The sequence below is a fragment of the Palaemon carinicauda genome, chromosome 1, assembly GCF_036898095.1.
Source record: "Palaemon carinicauda isolate YSFRI2023 chromosome 1, ASM3689809v2, whole genome shotgun sequence".
NCBI lineage: Eukaryota > Metazoa > Arthropoda > Malacostraca > Decapoda > Palaemonidae > Palaemon > Palaemon carinicauda.
In genome coordinates, this window is record NC_090725.1 from 174,259,649 (window position 1) to 174,279,648 (window position 20,000).

Consider the following 20,000-nt stretch of genomic DNA (forward strand, 5'->3'; position numbering starts at 1 on the left):
TATATATATATATATATGTGTGTGTGTGTGTGTGTGTGTGTGTGTGCGTGCGTGTGTGTTTCATCTTATTTCCGTATTTTATAGAAAAAGGGGGGTCGAAGCCAAATGCAAGGGCCCAATAATAATTGATTTATTTATTTTTACCCCCCCCAAAAAAAATAAATAAAATAAAAAACAATCAAAATAGGCCCTAAACCTAAATCAATGAAGTAAAATACATGGTTACTAGGTTGGACAGGGTTTGGGCATTGGTGGGGCTTCCACCAATCATTATCTCACTATTTTCACATTTTTAGAGGATTGGTGATTATTTTATAGCCTAATAAATTGACTATAAGATGGTAGGATTTTCATTTTTTTGTGATGAGAACCCTTTGTGCTTTATCGAAATGTACACGATAAAATATAAACAAATTTGTCATCGGCTAACTTCACCTAACAATAGCCGCTATTTACATTACTTGTTTCATATTTTGGATAACTGCATAAGAAAGTTCAATAAATGTTCTTAGGAAAAAAATAAATAAATAACCAAGAAATAAGTTAGATATGACCGATAGAAACAAACTTTTACAATCGGCGATATTCGTTACTTGCGCTAAAGAAATTTAGGTTCACAATATTTGCCCGTCTCCTATTTTTTCCCATCTGTCCTTTCTTTTAATTACAAACCATTATATATCATTTTATAGCTGAAGAAATTGTCTATAAGATGGTATGGTTTTCAAGTTTCTGTGATGAGAACCCTTTGTTCTTTATTGAAATGTATACGATAAAAGATAAAAAATTTCGATATCTGCTATTTTCACCTAACGATAGCTGCTTTTTGTATTTCTTTTTTCATACTTTTGATAAATTTATGAGAAACTTCAGTCATTTTTTTTTTCAAAATAATGAGACCAACCTGACCTATTTATGATGGAAATTAAGGCACTCAGCGCGATCTAAAGAAAATATTACGAAACACGCTTGAAAACGGAAAACTCCTGGGGGTTAAGGGTCGGAAAGTTCCAAAGACTCCGAGGTTCAAAGAGTTAAGAACACAATATCTTTTAAAAAAATACAAGGTTTTATTTAAAAAAAAAGTTATTGCTATTTAGAGGTGTTTATTTCCTTTCACAAAAATCTTTAACCCTGGATAGGTACGCTCCTCGGACACCCCTTTAAGGGTATACTCGGACGCGAACGACCCCGACGCCAAAAAAAATTCTTGAAAAATCAGTTTTTGCAGTAACCTCCTTTTTTCTTTTGCCAAAAAAAACTTCAATGAATGCTTAAAACAACTGTAAAGATAAATACTACTCATCTGCAGAAAAACTATTTATTATAAATATTTTAAAAAATTAAGTAGAAAAAAAAAGACCTGACATAAAAATTCATAAAAAAAAGTTTATACATATATACACAAATCCTTTTAGGAATTGATTCTTGAATGTTTAGGACACATCTTGATGTATTTTGGATGAAGTCAGACCCATGGAGGTGAAGATCTGAAATGAGAAAAAAAGGGTAACTTTTTTTGGCCAAAAAAATTTGTCCAAATTTCATGAATTTTTTTGGGTACCCAAATGAAATAGGAAGTGGCTAATTTTTTTAGGGAATAAACATATGTTATCCTAAAATAGAAATATGTAAAAAAATCTTCATTATTTTGTAAATTACATTTATATCAGGGGCCATATCTAAAGGTAATTTTTTGAGTACTTAGAAATTCCGTAAAAAAATACATATATTTAATATATAATATGATATTTATGCAGGTAAAAATATACCAAAATATCACAAATTCTATAGGGAACAAGAATATATATAGATAGGGCAGCTTACGCTTCGGATATGTCCACAAAATGGCCGCCAACCACACTGACTCAGACTCCCTAATCTGTCACTTGAAATGTAGGAAGGGTATGTCAATTTCAAGGTGTTATTTACTAATCTAATTATTATTGGATATGCATAAAAATTGTATGGTGGGTTGCTGGATAATTGTCGATTATTTTACGACTATAAAATTAAAATTCTGACCCAAAAAAAATTTTTTGAAGGGAAATAAAATCGAAAAAAAAATGTAAAACAATATTTTAGCTAAAAAAATTTGATGATATTCAATCAAAAAAAAAGTAAACAAAATTTTCCGACAAATAAACATCTAGAGGAATCATTACTCTGTGATAGTTCCTTAGTACGTAGTAATTTTGAAAGAATTGGGAAAAAACGAAAAAATGGCAATCACCGGAAAATCGAACACATACCTATATATACGCCATATCTGGCTAAAAAAAAGATAGGCATGGGTAGCCAGATCATCTAGAAACACTTTCCAACACTATAAAAATATAAGTTTTGCGACACTACTTGCCAATTCCTTACGGTAACATGACTAAGCAAAAAAATGCAAAACAAATAAAAAGGGGCACTCGCGGAAAAATGGCTAACATTCTAATATACGGCATTTCAGAAAAAAAAAATTCAGCCACGTGCTAGGCAAACCATCAAGGCACATTTTCCGACAAATAAACATCTAAATGAATAATTACTCTGTGATAGTTCCTTAGTACGTAGTAATTTTGAAAGAAATGGGAAAAAACGAAAAAATGGCAATCACAGGAAAATCGAACACATACCTATATATACGCCATATCTGGCTAAAAAAAGAAGATAGGCATGGGTAGCCAGATCATCTAGAAACACTTTCCAACACTATAAAATTATAAGTTTTGCGACACTACTTGCCAATTCCTTACGGTAACATGACTAAGCAAAAAAATGCAAAACAAATAAAAAGGGGCACTCGTGGAAAAATGGCCATTCTAATATACGGCATTTCAGAAAAAAAAAATTTCAGCCACGTGCTAGGCAAACCATCAAGGCATATTTTCCGACAAATAAACATATAAATGAAATATTATTCTGTGATAGTTCCTTAGTACGTAGTAATTTTGAAAGAAATGGGAAAAAACGAAAAAATGGCAATCACAGGAAAATTGAACACATACTTATATATACGCCATATCTGGCTAAAAAAAAAATAGGCATGGGTAGCCAGATCATCTAGAAACACTTTCCAACACTATAAAAATATAAGTTTTGCGACACTACTTGCCAATTCCTTACGGTAACATGACTAAGCAAAAAAATGCAAAACAAATAATAAGGGGAACTCGCGGAAAAATGCCCAACATTCTAATATACGGCATCTCAGATAAAAAAAAAAGACATGCACGTGTTAGCCCAACCATCAAGGCACACTTTCTAACACATAAACATGAAAAAAAAATCAATAATATACGGCAATTCCTTACTACGTAGTAAATTTTTACAAATATTGAAAAAAAACAGAAATTGGCAACCGCAGTTAAATACCCAATATACCAATAACTACGTCGTATCTGACAAAAACAAAATCACGCATGGGTAGCCAAATCATCTAGACACAATTTCCAACACTAAAAAAGCAAAAGTTTTACGACACTATTTCGCAATATCTTACGGAAAAATGACTTGGCAAAAAAATGAAAAAAAATGAAAAAGGGACACTCGCGGTAAAATGCCCGACATTCTAATATACGACATCTCAGATAAAAAAAAAGACATGCACGTGTTAGCCCAACCATCAAGGCACACTTTCTAACACATAAACATGAAAAAAAATGAATAATATACGGCAATTCCTTACTACGTAGTAATTTTTACAAATATTGAAAAAAAAACAGAAATTGGTAACCGCAGTTAAATACCCAATATACCAATAACTACGTCGTATCTGACAAAAACAAAGTCATGCATGGGTAGCCAGATCATCTAGACACACTTTCCAACACTAAACAAGCAAAAGTTTTACGACACTATTTGGCAATATCTTACGGAAAAATGACTTGGCAAAAAATTGAAAAAAATGAAAAAGGGGCACTCGCGGTAAAATGGTCCTCGTGGTGATGAACGACATTTTAACTAAAAAAAAAAACATGCACATGGTAGCCAAACAATCCACCAAGACTTTCCACAACTGATAACCTATACAAGTTGCACCATTCTACGACAATTTCATAATACGTAATAACTTTGATAATAATGCAAACTACCTTAGAAGGGTAAACTCGGACGCGAACGACCCCGACGCGTCTCAGAAATCGGGGAAGGAGTACAGCTACAGCAATGCACATCTGGACACTACTAGAGCGTGTAGGGGAGACACCTCCTGCAGGTCGATCACCCACAAATTCAGTCACGGGGGTGAGTCACGTGAGAAAAACCTGTTTTTTTTTTACGCTCGGGGTCGCAAACGACCCATCGTACCTATCCAGGGTTAATAAAACATCTTTAGAATTTTGAAATATTTTCTCGTACCACCTTGAATAAGTCTTGTCCCTTATGCTGGCGACGCCAAATAAATTCATATAGGTAACCATCTATCATTCAAGCTTAGTTCCACAGTGCCTTTTGTTACGGCATTTCAGCAAATTCCAGGTGCTTTCAATTGGTTGTGTGTGAGCTCCAGTGATAGGATCTACAAAGTTTTCACTGTGACTTACTGTGAAATGCTTAAAGTTGTACCCAGAAATATCCTTTATTTTTTTTTATATGCCTTTCACATGTTGCTAACGGTCGTACTACCTGGTGGAATGTTTTCCTTAATGCAGCTCTTCAGTGTACCCCAATCTCTTCGCTCTACGGCCTATAGAAAGACATCTCTAGTTTCTTTAAAAACGCCCCCAAACACCCACTCTTCCTTCAGCATTCTTCCTTGATTGTTCTCTCTTTTAGCATAGACTGTTTCATCAATTTCCACAGTGCAGTTTGGACCTCCAATTTTTACAGGGTTGTTCAATATTTCATGGACACACAACTTAAACGAAAATGTTAGGTTAGGCTAGGTTAGGTTAAGTTAGACGTTAGGTTAGTTAGGTTAGGTTAGGATAGGTTTGTTTAGGTCTCAATATTAACTTACCTCTCTTACTTAGTTGTTGTAGTCCACAACCGCGTCATAGCTAATACCCAGTTCGTCACTGTAGAATTTTATGCTCGTGTATTCTTTTGACCATGCATAGATGAATTTAATGATTTTATTCATGGGCAAAGTCGATCCTTCTAGCCATGTTTTCTTTCGTAGGTTTACTTCTTCCCGGCAAAAACCCTTGTGGCATCTCCAGGAAGACCTCTAGTAATCTATAGTCATTGGATGGTGTTTCTGGCACAATTTCTCTTTTGGTATTATTCCATGGTTCTGGAGAAAGTTGAGAGTACTTCCATTGGATTGGAGGTGTTCCTAAAACTACTTTAGGCTATATTCGTCGCTATCCATATTAATAATCTGAGGAAAAATCGAAAAATTAGTTTCTTAGCAAATGCATGGGAAATAACCATCTTTAACTGGCCATAGCTTTTTTATTTTTTATTTCTCGAAAAAAAGAATCTCCTTTTCGGAAAGAGCATAAAAACTGCATTAAAAAGGTGCATTTTGGTTTCATAGTTTTTTGCGGCAGTGAAACCGAAAAGATCCATTTTTTGTTGGTACTTTTGTATTTTTATCTATATTAGCTAGCCTACATGGTTTAGCCATGTAGAGAGAATGGAAAAAGGCTCTCTGCTGGAGAAAGTGATGAATGCAAGAGTTGATGGAAAAAGTACAAGATGAAGAGTGTGCTAGAAATAGGAATTAATGGCAAGCGATTTTCACGCAGTTGCGATAGGTCCTGCTGCTTTCTCCGGTCACCTTGGTGATGGCTGAAGTACCAGCAGTAGGGGATTCAGCATATGAAGCTTCATTTGTGTTGGATAACGGGGGAGGGTGAGCCCCATGTAGCATCCTAGCAGTACCAACCAAACTCGGCTGAATCCCTCATCAGGCTGGGAGGAGCTAAGAGAAGAAAAGTCCCCCGCTGTTTTAGCTACCTCCCAAAATTGGTGGAAGTGCCTTGGTAGATGCATGGACTTTCGGAATTGTTGGAGTTACTTGTTTATTACGAAAACGCTCAGTGAACGAGTTTGTGGCGTAAACTAGAGTCGCCAGATACTTGCCTCCACCGAAGATATGAACCAGTATTATATAAACTATCCACAATCTCGAACGTATAATAATTATATCTATAAACGTCATTGTCAGCGATATAGTTAACGTCCTAACTGATCAAATTTAGTGGACATGGAATTATTGATTTTGAGGTAATAATAATAATAATAATAATAATAATAATAATAATAATAATAATAAATCAAGTTTCACATATTTAGAATTTTATGTTACCTTTAACATGACCCTTCTTTACTACTTTACCATCATACAAGCCATAATTGTTGGGCGATCTTAAGTAGCCTACGTCATCGGCAAAAAATATGAAAAGTAAAAACTAGAAATGTGTAAAAGGGGTTTAAAAAAAAAAAAGCATGAAATATAAACTGGTCGAGCCGACACGTGGAATTCACTGTTTCGCAAGAGGAAGGGAGAGGAACATTTTTTTGAGCTATAACGTCATACTTGGCCCTCATAAGTGATAACTCTCTCTCTCTCTCTCTCTCTCTCTCTCTCTCTCTCTCTCTCTCTCTCTCTCTCTCTCTCTTGGCATATTGTTTTGGGAAATATTGGAAATGAGGTGTAATAGAAAACAAAATTTGAGATATATATCTGGGGCAAGTTAATGTGTAGGCCTACAAATCGCTACTGTTCTTTCCGCATACCGGATATGGAACATTCATCTATTATATCATCAAGGGTAGGGATTATAGTGAAACGCGCAATACGCGATAACAAGATCATCTTATATGTAAAAGAAGAAGAAAAAAAAATGGCTATCCCTTCTTTTTTTCCTGAAATGGTGTGTTGAAAATTTAAACAAAACGTATATTCAAATGACAAACAATAGTTAGTTATAGGCAACAGAAATAGCCAGAAAGGAAATATAAAAAGAAAGAGAAGAATAGACACATTGTTCGCTAATGTGATCACCCAATTGAGGGCAAAATCTTGGACTCGTAGCAAATTATCACGTATAGCCAAGGCGTTCAACGAGATCACAATTTCAAAACCAATCGAGGCATATGACCACAATCCTTATTCTCCAAAACTCCGCCTCCCAACCTCTCTCTCTCTCTCTCTCTCCTCTCTCTCTCTCTCTCTCTCTCTCTCTCTCTCTCTCTCTCTCATGTGTTTGATGGTAATTCTTCCTGGCTTTTTCTTCACCGAAGAGGAAGAAGAGTACATTCCATAAACAATATGCAATAAGTTTGATTTTACTTCTGTGTGTGTGTGTGTGTGTGAGTGTGTGAGAGAGAGAGAGAGAGAGAGAGAGAGAGAGAGAGAGACTTATGGTTAACTTATTTCTTCAACAACCCTTTGCTTCGCTTTCCAGATCAACAGATGTGAAATCAGTCCAAATCGTACTTTATCATGAAATTGAATTGTAGACAGTACCCCACGCTGATGACTTCTCATAGCATTATGATTGGTCTCTCTCTCTCTCTCTCTCTCTCTCTCTCTCTCTCTCTCTCTCTCTCTCTCTCTCTCTCTCTCTCTCTCTCTCTCTCTCTCTCTCAGAAAATTCTTATTTTTTTCCGATTTCTTTCCCATTTTGTTCACATTTCGGATACTTCATTGTCGTTACGTCCTCACAATAAAGGTATTTCAGCTCCCATGGATAATTTATTATTATTTTTTTCTATTGTGCATCTGATGCAATGATTTTGTTCTTCTAAATGAGTCACGTAAAAAATATATCGGGAACCACTTGAACACGAACAAAATAATAATTCAAAACACAAATGGTAATTCCCCTTCTTGGATTGTGAGTGTGGCTTTATTTCTAAATATATTCTTTGGATATTTGAGGCCTACGACTATTTCTATTTTTTTTTATGCTGTAGGCTACTTAAGTCGGTTCTCCGTTATTCTTTTCACAACCTTAAAACTTTAGCAAACACTCTCTTAACATGTGAAGCGTGTGGTATCCACCCCAAAATACCAAAATCCAAATCAACATCCTGGGGAATTTAGACTTGCACATAACTTTGCTTGTGATTCGAGTAGGTAGGTCCGGCTACTTTGCTAGCAGGTGGAAAAGAGTGGTCGGGGCGTGTCATGGAGGTGGAGCGATTGCATCATTTTTACTCAGATCCTCTCACAATACCCCATCACCACCCCACTAGCATTTGTAAAGCTAAAATGTCGTACCGCACTCGTGTTCACTAAATTTCAATTGACGGAATAATTGTCCCTATTTTTTCTTCCTAATAAATGAGATGCTATGCACATGATTAAGGTTTGCCCTTTATCGACTTTCTGTGCTCTATTGAATTACACTTACAATACAAACGGTCTGTTCTGTGTGAAAGCGAAACAAAGGCTTCTTAGAAATCCATTCCCAACACGTTTTTTTTTCTTTTGTGGTCTGACTAATTGTCCCCTAGGAAATATGTCGACGTCAAACACTTTTTTTCGGTGAACGAGGAGCTAGAGAAACAACTTTATGTTTGATGTAACTGTCGCAATCACATGAAGCTCTTATATTTGTTTGTGAACGGTTACTGAATATTCAAGCCAAAGTGAGTCACTGCCTACTAGGTTTTTTTTTTCTTTTTCTTTTCCTGAATAGCCAGGGAAATGTATTTCCGTTACACGCAGGGCCTAGTGGAATGTATCCGTGCCACACATTGCCCAACATTATGTGTTAATGCTATGGTATTTTTGCTAGCATCATGGTCATTGGAATCGTTGTAGCAGTAAATGCTACCTGAATTACTGGGGACATGACTGCAACTCTGACTTTGCGAGTAATGGATATGAATTGGCCTCTAAGTCTAGGGTTTGTTGGTCCTATCTTGCATTTATGGTTGTGACGACGATCATCGTAATTTGTATTGTAATACCCTACAACAGTTCTATTCACCAAACGTCCTTAGTGACAGAGGGATTTTTTTTTCTTGTAAATTAAAATCAAAATCGGATAAAGAAAAAGTATAACTTATTCATGTCAGTCTTTCCAGCTTACATCCATATAGAAAAGAATATTTTTTTTTTATCTCGACCAATTGTGTAATTCATTGTCTTCTAAAAAGTACATATATTGTCTGCATGTACATACACACAACTAGTCAGGTACTGACGTGGAATCGAAATGAAGGCGAGTAGGAAGCTAAAGGGAGAAACGCATTCATTCCACCTTCTACATTAGTGTGAAATCCGGAAGGACGTTCTCTGTCTTGCTGGATGTTGTAGAATAGGGGAAGTTTAGTGGCTTTCCTATTTGAATAGCCCATAATTCTGTCTTGGAAATTTCTCCTCTTTCCCTTCTATCCATTTTCCTTGGGCGTGATGAAATAAGGCATCATTTACCAGGTAGTTTACTATGCAAAACAAACATGTACACACGATATATATATATATATATATATATATATATATATATATATATATATATATATATATATATATATTCTTATGAAGCGGGTCTAGTGTAGCGTAAATGAAATACTTCAGTAACGATTTTTTTTCATATTTCCTCTTTGTATTGATGAGAAGTTAGCAGCCCGTAAAATGAGCTCCTATTGTGTAGATTCAAGATTTATGTGTAAATTACATAAGGCTTCGTCGTTAATTTCATTTTATTCTTTATTCAAGTTAGTATGTAAAAATTCACGTTATTTTTAAGAATTAACTTTTATTTCACATATTTCTGTCCTACGTAACCTGTTTGAGAATGTGATCATACACGATAAGAACAAGGGGTTTTGTAATGTTCTTTTATATTTTTATGAGGTAATGTGTCATGTTTGAGAGCGAATGTTCAGTACCATGTGCTTTAGAAATTTCGCGAAAGGCCTGGTGATAGGATGTTATCTTTTTTGTATTTCGGGGACAAAGAGTGGGCGAAGCTAGCTGACTGAGAGACCTTTCTGGTGTTGCGTGAGTAGCGTTCGAGAGAGCGATACTTGGTAACTCTGACACCTTTAGCTCGGCCCACCATGCTTCCCAGTTCGTTGGGAAGTTTCTGAAAGCAGTTAGGTTTTATATAAAAGGCAACTCCAATGTTACAGAGACTGACAGAGAAATTGCAGCCTTTAGGCGTAAAACATCCCCTCTCTCCCTCTCGCACGCAGCTCAGGGTATTGCTTTAAAATTGTTCAGCACATATAATGTGTCCTCTCCTAAGTGACTCTGTGCCCCAAAGCAAATTGTGTGTTGAAAGGATACGCAAGACGAAACAGTGATTTTGAAATCACGGTGTTACGGTGAGTGTTAGCATTGTGCAAAGTTTTTGTAACTGGCCCTTTAGGAAGGTTCGGTATTTGTAAGGTGATCTGGTTACCTGTTTTTCATTAGGTGTCAAATTCAAATATTGTATTCAGATCTAATTTCAATTGAAACAAGCTTTTGTATAATTTACATTGCAATATTTCTTTTGTCTTTGTCTAAGGTTTATTCAGATTTAATAGTTCAAGTCAAGTTCATATATAATTTTCAGATCGTATCGTTTTTGTCATAATCTAAGTTTTGTTCAGACTTGATAATTCAAGTGATTTATTTTGTTATTATGTAAATTCTTTCAAAGTGCTGTTATTTATATTGAATGTATTTATTTTTGTAAAGAGTGTATTATTCCCATCACCAATGTTTAGAATCAGATTCTGCTCGTATCCTATTAGGAGCCGTAGTAAGTCATACATAATTCTTAAGAGTAATTACCTAGTTTAGTTTTGAGTGTACTTAAGAGAAAATTGGATATTCAGTGCTTTATATATTGCTGTCTGGGAGTTATTTAACGGTCTCAGAATTCATGTATTAATATTCTAGTGTAGCAGTTTTAATGTGAAAGCAAACAAAGGACTTTAGAATTCTAGAGGTTGATTAACTTGCCAATCGTAGTTTATATAATTTTATATGTTTGGTTCCCAGTCACGAGCCATTGTATAATATATTTTTAGCGCCCAGACCAGGGAACTTTAATCATATTGTGGAGGATTAATTTTTGTTTTATTTTTCTTTTTTTCTTTCGCCAAATCCAGAGTGAGAGAGAGAGAGAGAGAGAGAGAGAGAGAGAGAGAGATTAAAGAAGTAATTGAAAAGGGTAGAATGAATGTAAATAAGGTGCGTGATAAGTTTGAAGTTCCATATGAGGTATTAGAAGTTGGTTCCAGTGGGTTAAGTTAATTTTTGTTTTATTTTTCTTTTTTTCTTTCGCCAAATCCAGAGAGAGAGAGAGAGAGAGAGAGAGAGAGAGAGATTAAAGAAGTAATTGAAAAGGGTAGAATGAATGTAAATAAGGTGAGTGATAAGTTTGAAGTTCCATATGAGGTATTAAAAGTTGGTTCCAGTGGGTTAAGTTATGTTTTGGGTAAGTTGTGTGTGGATGGTAGGGAGGAAAATGTCAGGGCACGCCACAACCAGTTGCGTAAATGGAAGGAGGTACCTGAGTATATCCAAGAGAATGGGATGAGTAAATGGTTGAAAAGGAACAAGTGTGAACCTAGTATGTATGAGGAATTAGGTCTAGAAGGTAAACAGTTGGTGTTAGTAAAATATATGAAAAGGAAGGATACGAGAGCTTTAAGTAAGGATGAAAGAAGGGGATATTTTATAAGTAAAGGTGAGAATAGAAATAAGTATGACAAGGGTGTAAATGTACAAGTGTGTATGGAAGATAAATGTGTTAATACAGATGAATCATGGCTGAGTATGAATGATACCTATAGTGTGTGTGGTTTTCCATTAGATGATGTAAAAGAAAGTATGACGAATGCGAGAATGAGAGATAGGAGACTGATAAGTAGTATGAATGAATCTTTTATCAAAGTAGAAAATGGTTTTGATGAAATGGATGAATTGCTGACGGAAATAAGTGAGATTTTAGGGCCAGATGATAGTGAGGTAGATGGGATAGTACATGATATATTAGATGATAGGAATTTAGATAGGAATAGTGTTAATGTAGCGAATGATTGTGATAAGGAAGAAGCTAATGAGAGAGTGTATGAAGGCCCAATTACTCGGAGTAGAGGTCCCGTTCCCGACTGCGCCTGGGTAATGAAAAAAATATTGTAAGTTTTGTGCGAGACGGATTTGGCAAAGTAAGGGGGGAGGAATGTGGAGGATTAATTTTTGTTTTATTTTGATTTTTTTCTTTTGCCAAATCCAGAGAGAGAGAGAGAGAGAGACTGTGTTAGCGAGCGAAAGTAGTTAGTGTATCGATTGTTTGTGGTGAGAAAGACTGTTGGTTTAAATGAGATTGTTTGTTTATGTTTTTAGTTAGGTTACGACAGTGGTGAATGTTTCGGAGCGAATGCTTTTTGATTTGACTGCTGATAAAGGCGGTTGTGTGTGTGAGTGCTGGATTACTATTTTATTATCATTTTTTATTACCAGCGTGGAAGTGATTGGTTTATATTCTAAGTAAGTACAGTTTTGTTTATCTTTGCTTGTCGTGATTGTGAATGATAGGAACAATTTATTATTTATCTTTGATTATAGTGCGATAGTTCAGTTAGTTAGGAGTGTTCGTAAGTGTTTTTCTTTTTCATTTTCAGGCCGTGATTCCTCCTTGGAATTACTTATTCCTTTTGAGAACAAAATTTTGCTTGAATGAAGTTAGTTTTGACGGCCTGGATTGTACTAAAGGATTTCCATTTGACTGCTCTTTAAACCGAAAGAACTATTGATCACCGGACTTTTGAATTTGTTTACGTATGATGATGATGATGCTGCTGATGATGATAACAACGTTCACGACCTATATTAAGTAATACATTTTTGTATTGACTGAGTCAGTGTTGCCATAGTGTGGCTTTACAACTGAAGTTGTTGCGTTGGGTTTGAAAGGACTGTTAGCCCTTGTGTGGACGAAGGTGTCCACACATCTATATTATATGTTAAAAGTGTTTTTGTTTGTTGGGTATTTTTTTGATAGTTTTAAGTTTTTGTGATTTATTTTGAGATTTTGACTTGCATTTTATTTTAGCATTAAGTGATTATGATAGTTATAAGTGTGGTTGCTGGCGTTTTTTTCGTTGAATATTCTAGAATATATAGTTTGTAAGAAATATATAGTTTTAAGGTTATGTTTAGTTTTTTTACCTTTTGTTAAAGTGTCTGGTATAGATAACGTAAGGGGAAAGTTTGTTTTGTTGAGACACTTGTCTGTAGGTGTGATTCAGGGTGTGGGGCTTGTTTTTTAAATATCCCGCCACATTATTTTGGCGCCCGAACAGGGACAGCCGAGGTGGGATTGAACCAGACTCTTTCACAAAGGTTATATTTAGGATTTAGATTTAAGGTTAACGACAATGGAAGGTAAATTAAAGGCTTTGGAGGAGGAATTGCGACATTATAAAGAACGGGAGCAGATGTTGATAGTTAAGAAAGACAGGTTGCTAGTAGAGAATGAGAGGTTGAACTGTGAGAATGAGGAGATGCAAAGGAAACTTAGGGAACTTCAGGGAACTGTAGAGAGAGTGGAAGAGGATGTTGAGATGAGGATGTGAGAAAATGAGAAACGAATGGAAGCAATGGTAGGGCAAGTAATGGGGATGATGAGAACTGTCATGGGTGAAGGTGCAGTCGGAGGAGTGGCTTCTGCTTCTGGTAACGGGTTGATGGTGGAAGAGGATAGGGTAGGAGATAATGGGAAAGGAAGTGATAGTGATAGTAATAGTAATAGTGAGATTGAAGGTAAGGGAATTAAGCTTAGTAAGGATGAACAGAAATGTGATAGGAGGAATGAGAAGAAAGGTAAAAGTAATATGAAGAGGGAAAAGAAGAAAGGTCAGGATGAGAGTGAAGATGATCATGAATGGGTGAAAGTGGCGGGTAAGAAAAGGCCTAGGAAGAGTATAATCAAGGATAGGAGTAGGAGTGTGGAATTAGATTCTTTATACACTAGCGAGGAAGTAGAAAACAAGAAGGAAGGTAGCAGTGATGATAGCAGTGAGAATGAACGTGAGGTGTGTAAGACTGTGTTTATGAGAGAGGTACCTCGGTGTGAAAGGTTCAATGATCATAGTAGTAGGGATGTATACGAGTTTTTCAAGGAGTATGAGAGGTATTGTCAGGATAAGTATGGTGATAGTAAAAGAGTTTGGGCTAGGGAGTTAGGAGAATATTTGACTGGGTATTTGTTGACGATGTATGGAGTGATAATGAGTGTAGGTGACGTTGATTATGAAAGTGTGAAAAAGAGAATAATTGAGCAGGTAAAACGTATGAAAGGGAGTGTTAAGTATAAGCGTAAGAATGATTTTGATGAAGCACGGATGAATGCAGGAGAAGCGATATTGATGTATGTATGTAGGTTGGAAACTTTAGCTAGGAAGAAGTATGGGGATGAAGGTATAAATGAGAATAAGGAGTTAATGAAGAAGTTTTTGGCTACTGTACCCGAGAATGTTGCTGAGTTTGTTAATTTGAAACGGAAGGAGAAAATGAGGTGGACTAGAGAGAGATTGACTTGGGATGATATTTTAGAGATAGTTGAGGATTACGAGTTGGATAGGTGTATGAAAGAAAGTAAATCTGTGAGTGTAAGAACTGGAATGGAGGACAGTGTGCCAGAATTTGGTAGTTTTAGAGATGCTGTTATGAGAGGGCCAATGAGGGTAGCTGATAGTGTAGTAGATAGAAGTGTTAGGGTGAGTAATGTAGGAATACCCATGCCGAGAAATGACGGGTTTAGACAGGGAAATCAAGTTTGGAGAGATAGAAGCGCTAGTACGCAGCAAGTTAGGTTAGGTAGTGGTATACGTGAAGAGAGGTGTTGTAGGTGTGGGAAGGTAGGACATAAAAAGAACGAGTGTAGATGGGCATTAGGAGCATGTTTCGGGTATGGAGAGACAGGGCATCGTATTAGAGACTGTAAGAAAGAGAAAGTGATTAAGTGTTATCGGTGTGGTATGACTGGGCACGTAGCAAGTGGATGTAGGAGTAATCGTATGAATGTGATTTGTGGTAATTGTGGTAAGGATGGTCATTATGCTAGAATGTGCAAGGAGCCGCGGGGTAAGTGTACTGAATGTGGTGCAGATGGGCATGTAGCTAGGGTTTGTACGAAGAAGGGATCAAGTCAGCCAGGATGTTCGGGAAACTAATTAATCAGAGGGTTCAGCTGGGTGAGTCCTCGTGTGTGTGGGGAGTGAATGTGATGCATGTTCGTGAGGGTTTATTGCATGAAGATGTGATGGGAGAAAGAGCACATGATTGCATGAGTGTGAAAATGATTTTTAATGGTGTAGAGTTGGTTGGTTTGATTGATACTGGTTGTGGTGTCAATTTAATGTTTAGGAATGCATATGATAAGGTAAAAGAGGTTTGTGAATTTAAGGGATGTAAGGGTGAAGTAAAAGGTATTGGTAATTTGCGTATGCCTGTGCAAGGAAAGTTACGTGAAAATGTTATGATTGGGGGGCTGATGATGGAAGATAATGATTTTTATGTGGTTGAGGGAGTAAATGACAAATATGATGTGTTGTTAGGTTATAACTTCTTGAAAAAATGTGGGATGATTGTACATCCTAGTGTAAATATGATAGAGATGAAAGTTAATGGTAAATTTTGTGGGGAATTTTATTTGAATGAAGATGGTAGTGTATGTGCGAAGGTATGGAAAGGTGTGCCGTTAATAGCGAAAGAAAGTGTTAAATTGTCAAGGGATGCGAGTGAAGTTGTCAGTGTAAAAGTTGCATGGCCGAATAGTCTGGGAATTGCCAATAGTGACAATTGTGAATACGTAGTGAAAACAAGTGTGCATGTGTATGATGGTATTTTGAATTTGCAGGAGCCGAAGGTATATGTGAGCTTGTTGCCGACTGTAAGGAGGAAGAGAATACGGGGTATATGTGAGGGTGATTGCATGGATGTATGTATACTTTGGTCAATGTAAAGGATGAAAGGTATGTTAAATTGAAACAGTCTATGATGGGTAAGATAAAGCAGGATGACGATTGGGACTGTGAAAGTTTGAAAGAAAGAATTAATGTAGATGAGAATATCAGTGAGGGAGAAAGGGAACAATTGTATAGGATGTTATGAGATAGACAGAGAGTTTTGAGTCGTGGTGACTAGGATTGTGGGAGGTCAAAGGTGCCTGAATTTAAGATAGTTCTTAGTAATGATACCCCCATATATCAGCGTCCCCGACATTTTTCTCCGCCTATTGCCAGAGAAATAGAAGAGCAGTGCCAGGAGTTAGAGCAAATGGGTGTAATAGAAAGGAGTGAGAGTGCCTGGAATAGCCCTATTGTACCTGTAAGGAAGCCGGATGGAAGTTTACGTATGTGTATTGATTATAGGAAGGTGAATGAAGTAACTGTTAAAGAACGTTTCCCGATGAATGTAGTGTCTGACTGTGTGTATAAGATGTATGGTATGAAAGTTTTTACAAAGTTAGATTTAGTTAGGGGCTATTACCAGATGCCTCTGGCAGAGGTGAGCAGGCCCATTATGGCATTTTCAAGTAGTAATTGCCATTATCAGTTTAGAAGATTAAGTTTTGGCCTTGCCAATGCGCCTGCTGCCTTCCAGAGGGCGATGAATGTAGTTTTGGCTGGGTTTGATCGACAGAAGGTGACTGTTTTTATAGATGATATTTTGATTGCTAGTGAGACTGTTGAGGAACACATGCAGTTGCTTGAAGCAGTATTAGAACGTTTGATAGAAGTTGGTGTGAAAGTTACGCTTGAAAAGTGTACATGGTTGGCCGGGGAGGTGGAATTTCTTGGGCATGTGGTGAGTGAATTGGGTATAAGGAAGAGTGAGAAGTTTGTGAGTAAAGTGAGAGAATTTCCACGTCCTCGTACGGTGCGTGAGTTGAGAGGTTTTCTTGGGTTGATTGAATTTGGTCGGAAGTTTGTCAGAGATTGTTCGGGAATAGGGAAACCTTTGAATGAGTGGACAGGTAAGAGAAATAGTACGAGACTGAAATGGGATGAGCGTATGATTGAAGCATTTGAAAAGTTGAAAGAGGAGGCTGCGAGAGACGTCACTTTGGCCTTTCCCGACTATAGTGAGCATGCGAGTATGCTAGAGTTATATACGGATGCTAGTGGGATTAGTATGGGTGGTTGCTTGGTTCAAATGCAAAGAATAAATGGAGATGAACAGTTGAGAGTGATAGCGTATGTAAGTAAAGCATTTAATAAGGCTGAGCAAAAGTATTCCACGATTGAAAGGGAGTTGGCTGCGATAAGGTTTTGCGTGAAAGCGTTGAAGGTGTTTTTGTATGGTGTGAAATTTATTGTGCGTACTGACCATCAGCCCCTAGTGTACATGATTAGGAAAGAGTCTGTGAATGCTAGGGTTGCGAGGACAATAGAGGATTTGAATGAATTTGACTTTAAGCTGGAATATGTACCTGGGAGTAAGAACGTGATAGCAGATGCGATGTCAAGGATGCATAGTAAGATAGAAGATAGTAGCAAGAATGATATTAATTTTGAAAGGTTGCCGGAAGATTTAGTGGTGGTACAAAGTTTTGAAGGGGATGACATGGTGTATAAATGTATTTTGTGTGGGTTGAATAAGTTTAGATTGAAGGGTTTGAATAAGGATATACCTGCTAGTGTAGATGAGCTTAGAATGAGTGTTAGGAATGAAGTATCGAAAGAAATGGCATATAAGGAGGAGGATAGTGTGCTTGAGGGTGAATTGTTATCAAAAGTATTGTTGGTAGTAAGTATGTTGTATGGTGTCACTGTTTATTTGTATTTTGGGTGGAATCGTCCGATGCAATACCGGGCAAATAAGGAGACTGAAAGGGAGTATATATTGAGGTTACAATGTAATGAAAGATGTTGCAAGTTGTTGAGTGAGAAGGAGGATTGCCCGAGTGACTTGAATCTGAGTGGTATGAGCATGGAAGATAGCGAAGATGAACATAGGTGTGACAAGAATGACCCTATTGATAGAAGAGTAAACATTTGTATGCATGGTGTAAAAGGAAGAATGATGACGTATGTGGGTATAAATGAGAATGAATACTGTAGTTTAATTGATACAGGTGCGCAAGTGTCATTAGTGAATATGTCTGTTATCAAGGAAATAGAGCGGTACAATTGGGAAGTGAAAAGGCAATGTACGAGTGTGAGAATTCATGGGATAGGTAAAGGAAGTTTGCTAGTTTGGGAAGAAGTGCATTTGAAAGTAAAACTAGGAAGTATGGAGGTGGAACATAATTTTATTGTAATGGGAGAGAATGAAATGCCTAGTTGTTTTTTGATAGGAATTGACTTTTTAAGATTGCATGATTTATCAGTTGATATTGGTAGTGGTTTGCTTCTGAAGAATGGATGTGAAGTAGTTGTGATAGAAGATAATAGTGTATTTATGGCGAATTTTGTTGGCATGGTTGATATTACGAGGAGTGAGGATGATCTACTGACTAAAGAGGAGGTGGAAGAAATGCAAGATGAATGTGTGGAAATTAAAAGGTTACGTGAATGTATGTTGAATAGTATTGAGGTAGAAGAATGGCCGTCTGATTTAGAGGTATATAAGAAAGTTAGTAAGAGACTTATTGTGTGTAAGAATATTGTTTATTTTCTACATAAAGGAATGGATGAAGATATATATGTTCCTGTGTTTCCGATGCATGCAGCAGTAAGTATGTGTATGTTAGTGCATGACAGATATAGGCATATGGGTAAGAATAAATTATGGGAATGCATGCGTGAGAGATTGTTTACAACTGGGTTGAGTCAGATATGTAAGGATGTAGCGACTACGTGTGAAGAGTGCCAGAAAGGGAAGTATCAGAGAGTGCATGCTAATCCGCCTGTTTTGAGATTACGTATGAAAGAAACATTTGAGATGTTTGTGATTGAGTGTGTTTCGTTGCCTGTGACTGCGAGAAGACATGTGGGAATGATTGTTATGGTTGATCACATGAGTAAATTTACCTATGCAATACCCATCAAGGATAAACAGAGTGAGACTGTTGCAAGAATGGTTGGTCAAGTGATGTTGCCAATGTGTGTGTGTAAGCCTGTGAGAATGTTAAGTGATAATAGCCCTGAGTTTGTTGGATGGGAGTTTGAGCAGATGTTAAGAGAATGGGGTATTGAACATGTGTATTCGACTCCTTATAAGCCAAGTGCAAATGGGTTGGCTGAAAGGACTGTAAGAACATTAACTGAAATTTTGCGAATGATGAGTACATGTGATAATGATTGGGATTTGTATGTTGGTAGAGCGTTGTGGGCTTGTAATGCAACAGTGCATAAGAGTACGGGTATGTCTCCATGTAAGTTTGTGTTAAATTTTGAAAAGATAGTAAGACCGAGGTTGGGTGTGTCGGAGGATGATAGAGATGTGTGGAGGGAAGCAAATGAGAGGTTTGAAAGCTTTAAAGTTGGCGAGAGAGTGATGAAAGAAGTAATTGAAAAGGGTAGAATGAATGTAAATAAGGTGCGTGATAAGTTTGAAGGTCCATATGAGGTGTTAGAAGTTGGTTCCAGTGGGTTAAGTTATGTTTTGGGTAAGTTGTGTGTGGATGGTAGGGAGGAAAAAGTTAGGGCACACCACAACCAGTTGCGTAAATGGAAGGAGGTACCTGAGTATATCCAAGAGAATGGGATGAGTAAATGGTTGAAAAGGAACAAGTGTGAACCTAGTATGTATGAGGAATTAGGTCTAGAAGGTAAACAGTTGGTGTTAGTAGAATATATGAAAAGGAAGGATACGAGAGCTTTAAGTAAGGATGAAAGAAGGGGGAATTTTATAAGTAAAGGTGAGAATAGAAATAAGTATGACAAGGGTGTAAATGTACAAGTGTGTATGGAAGATAAATGTGTTAATACAGATGAATCATGGCTGAGTATGAATGATACCTATAGTGTGTGTGGTTTTCCATTAGATGATGTAAAAGAAAGTATGACGAATGCAAGAATGAGAGATAGGAGACTGATAAGTAGTATGAATGAATCTTTTATTAAAGTAGAAAATGGTTTTGATGAAATGGATGAATTGCTGACGGAAATAAGTGAGATTTTAGGGCCAGATGATAGTGAGGTAGATGGGATAGTACATG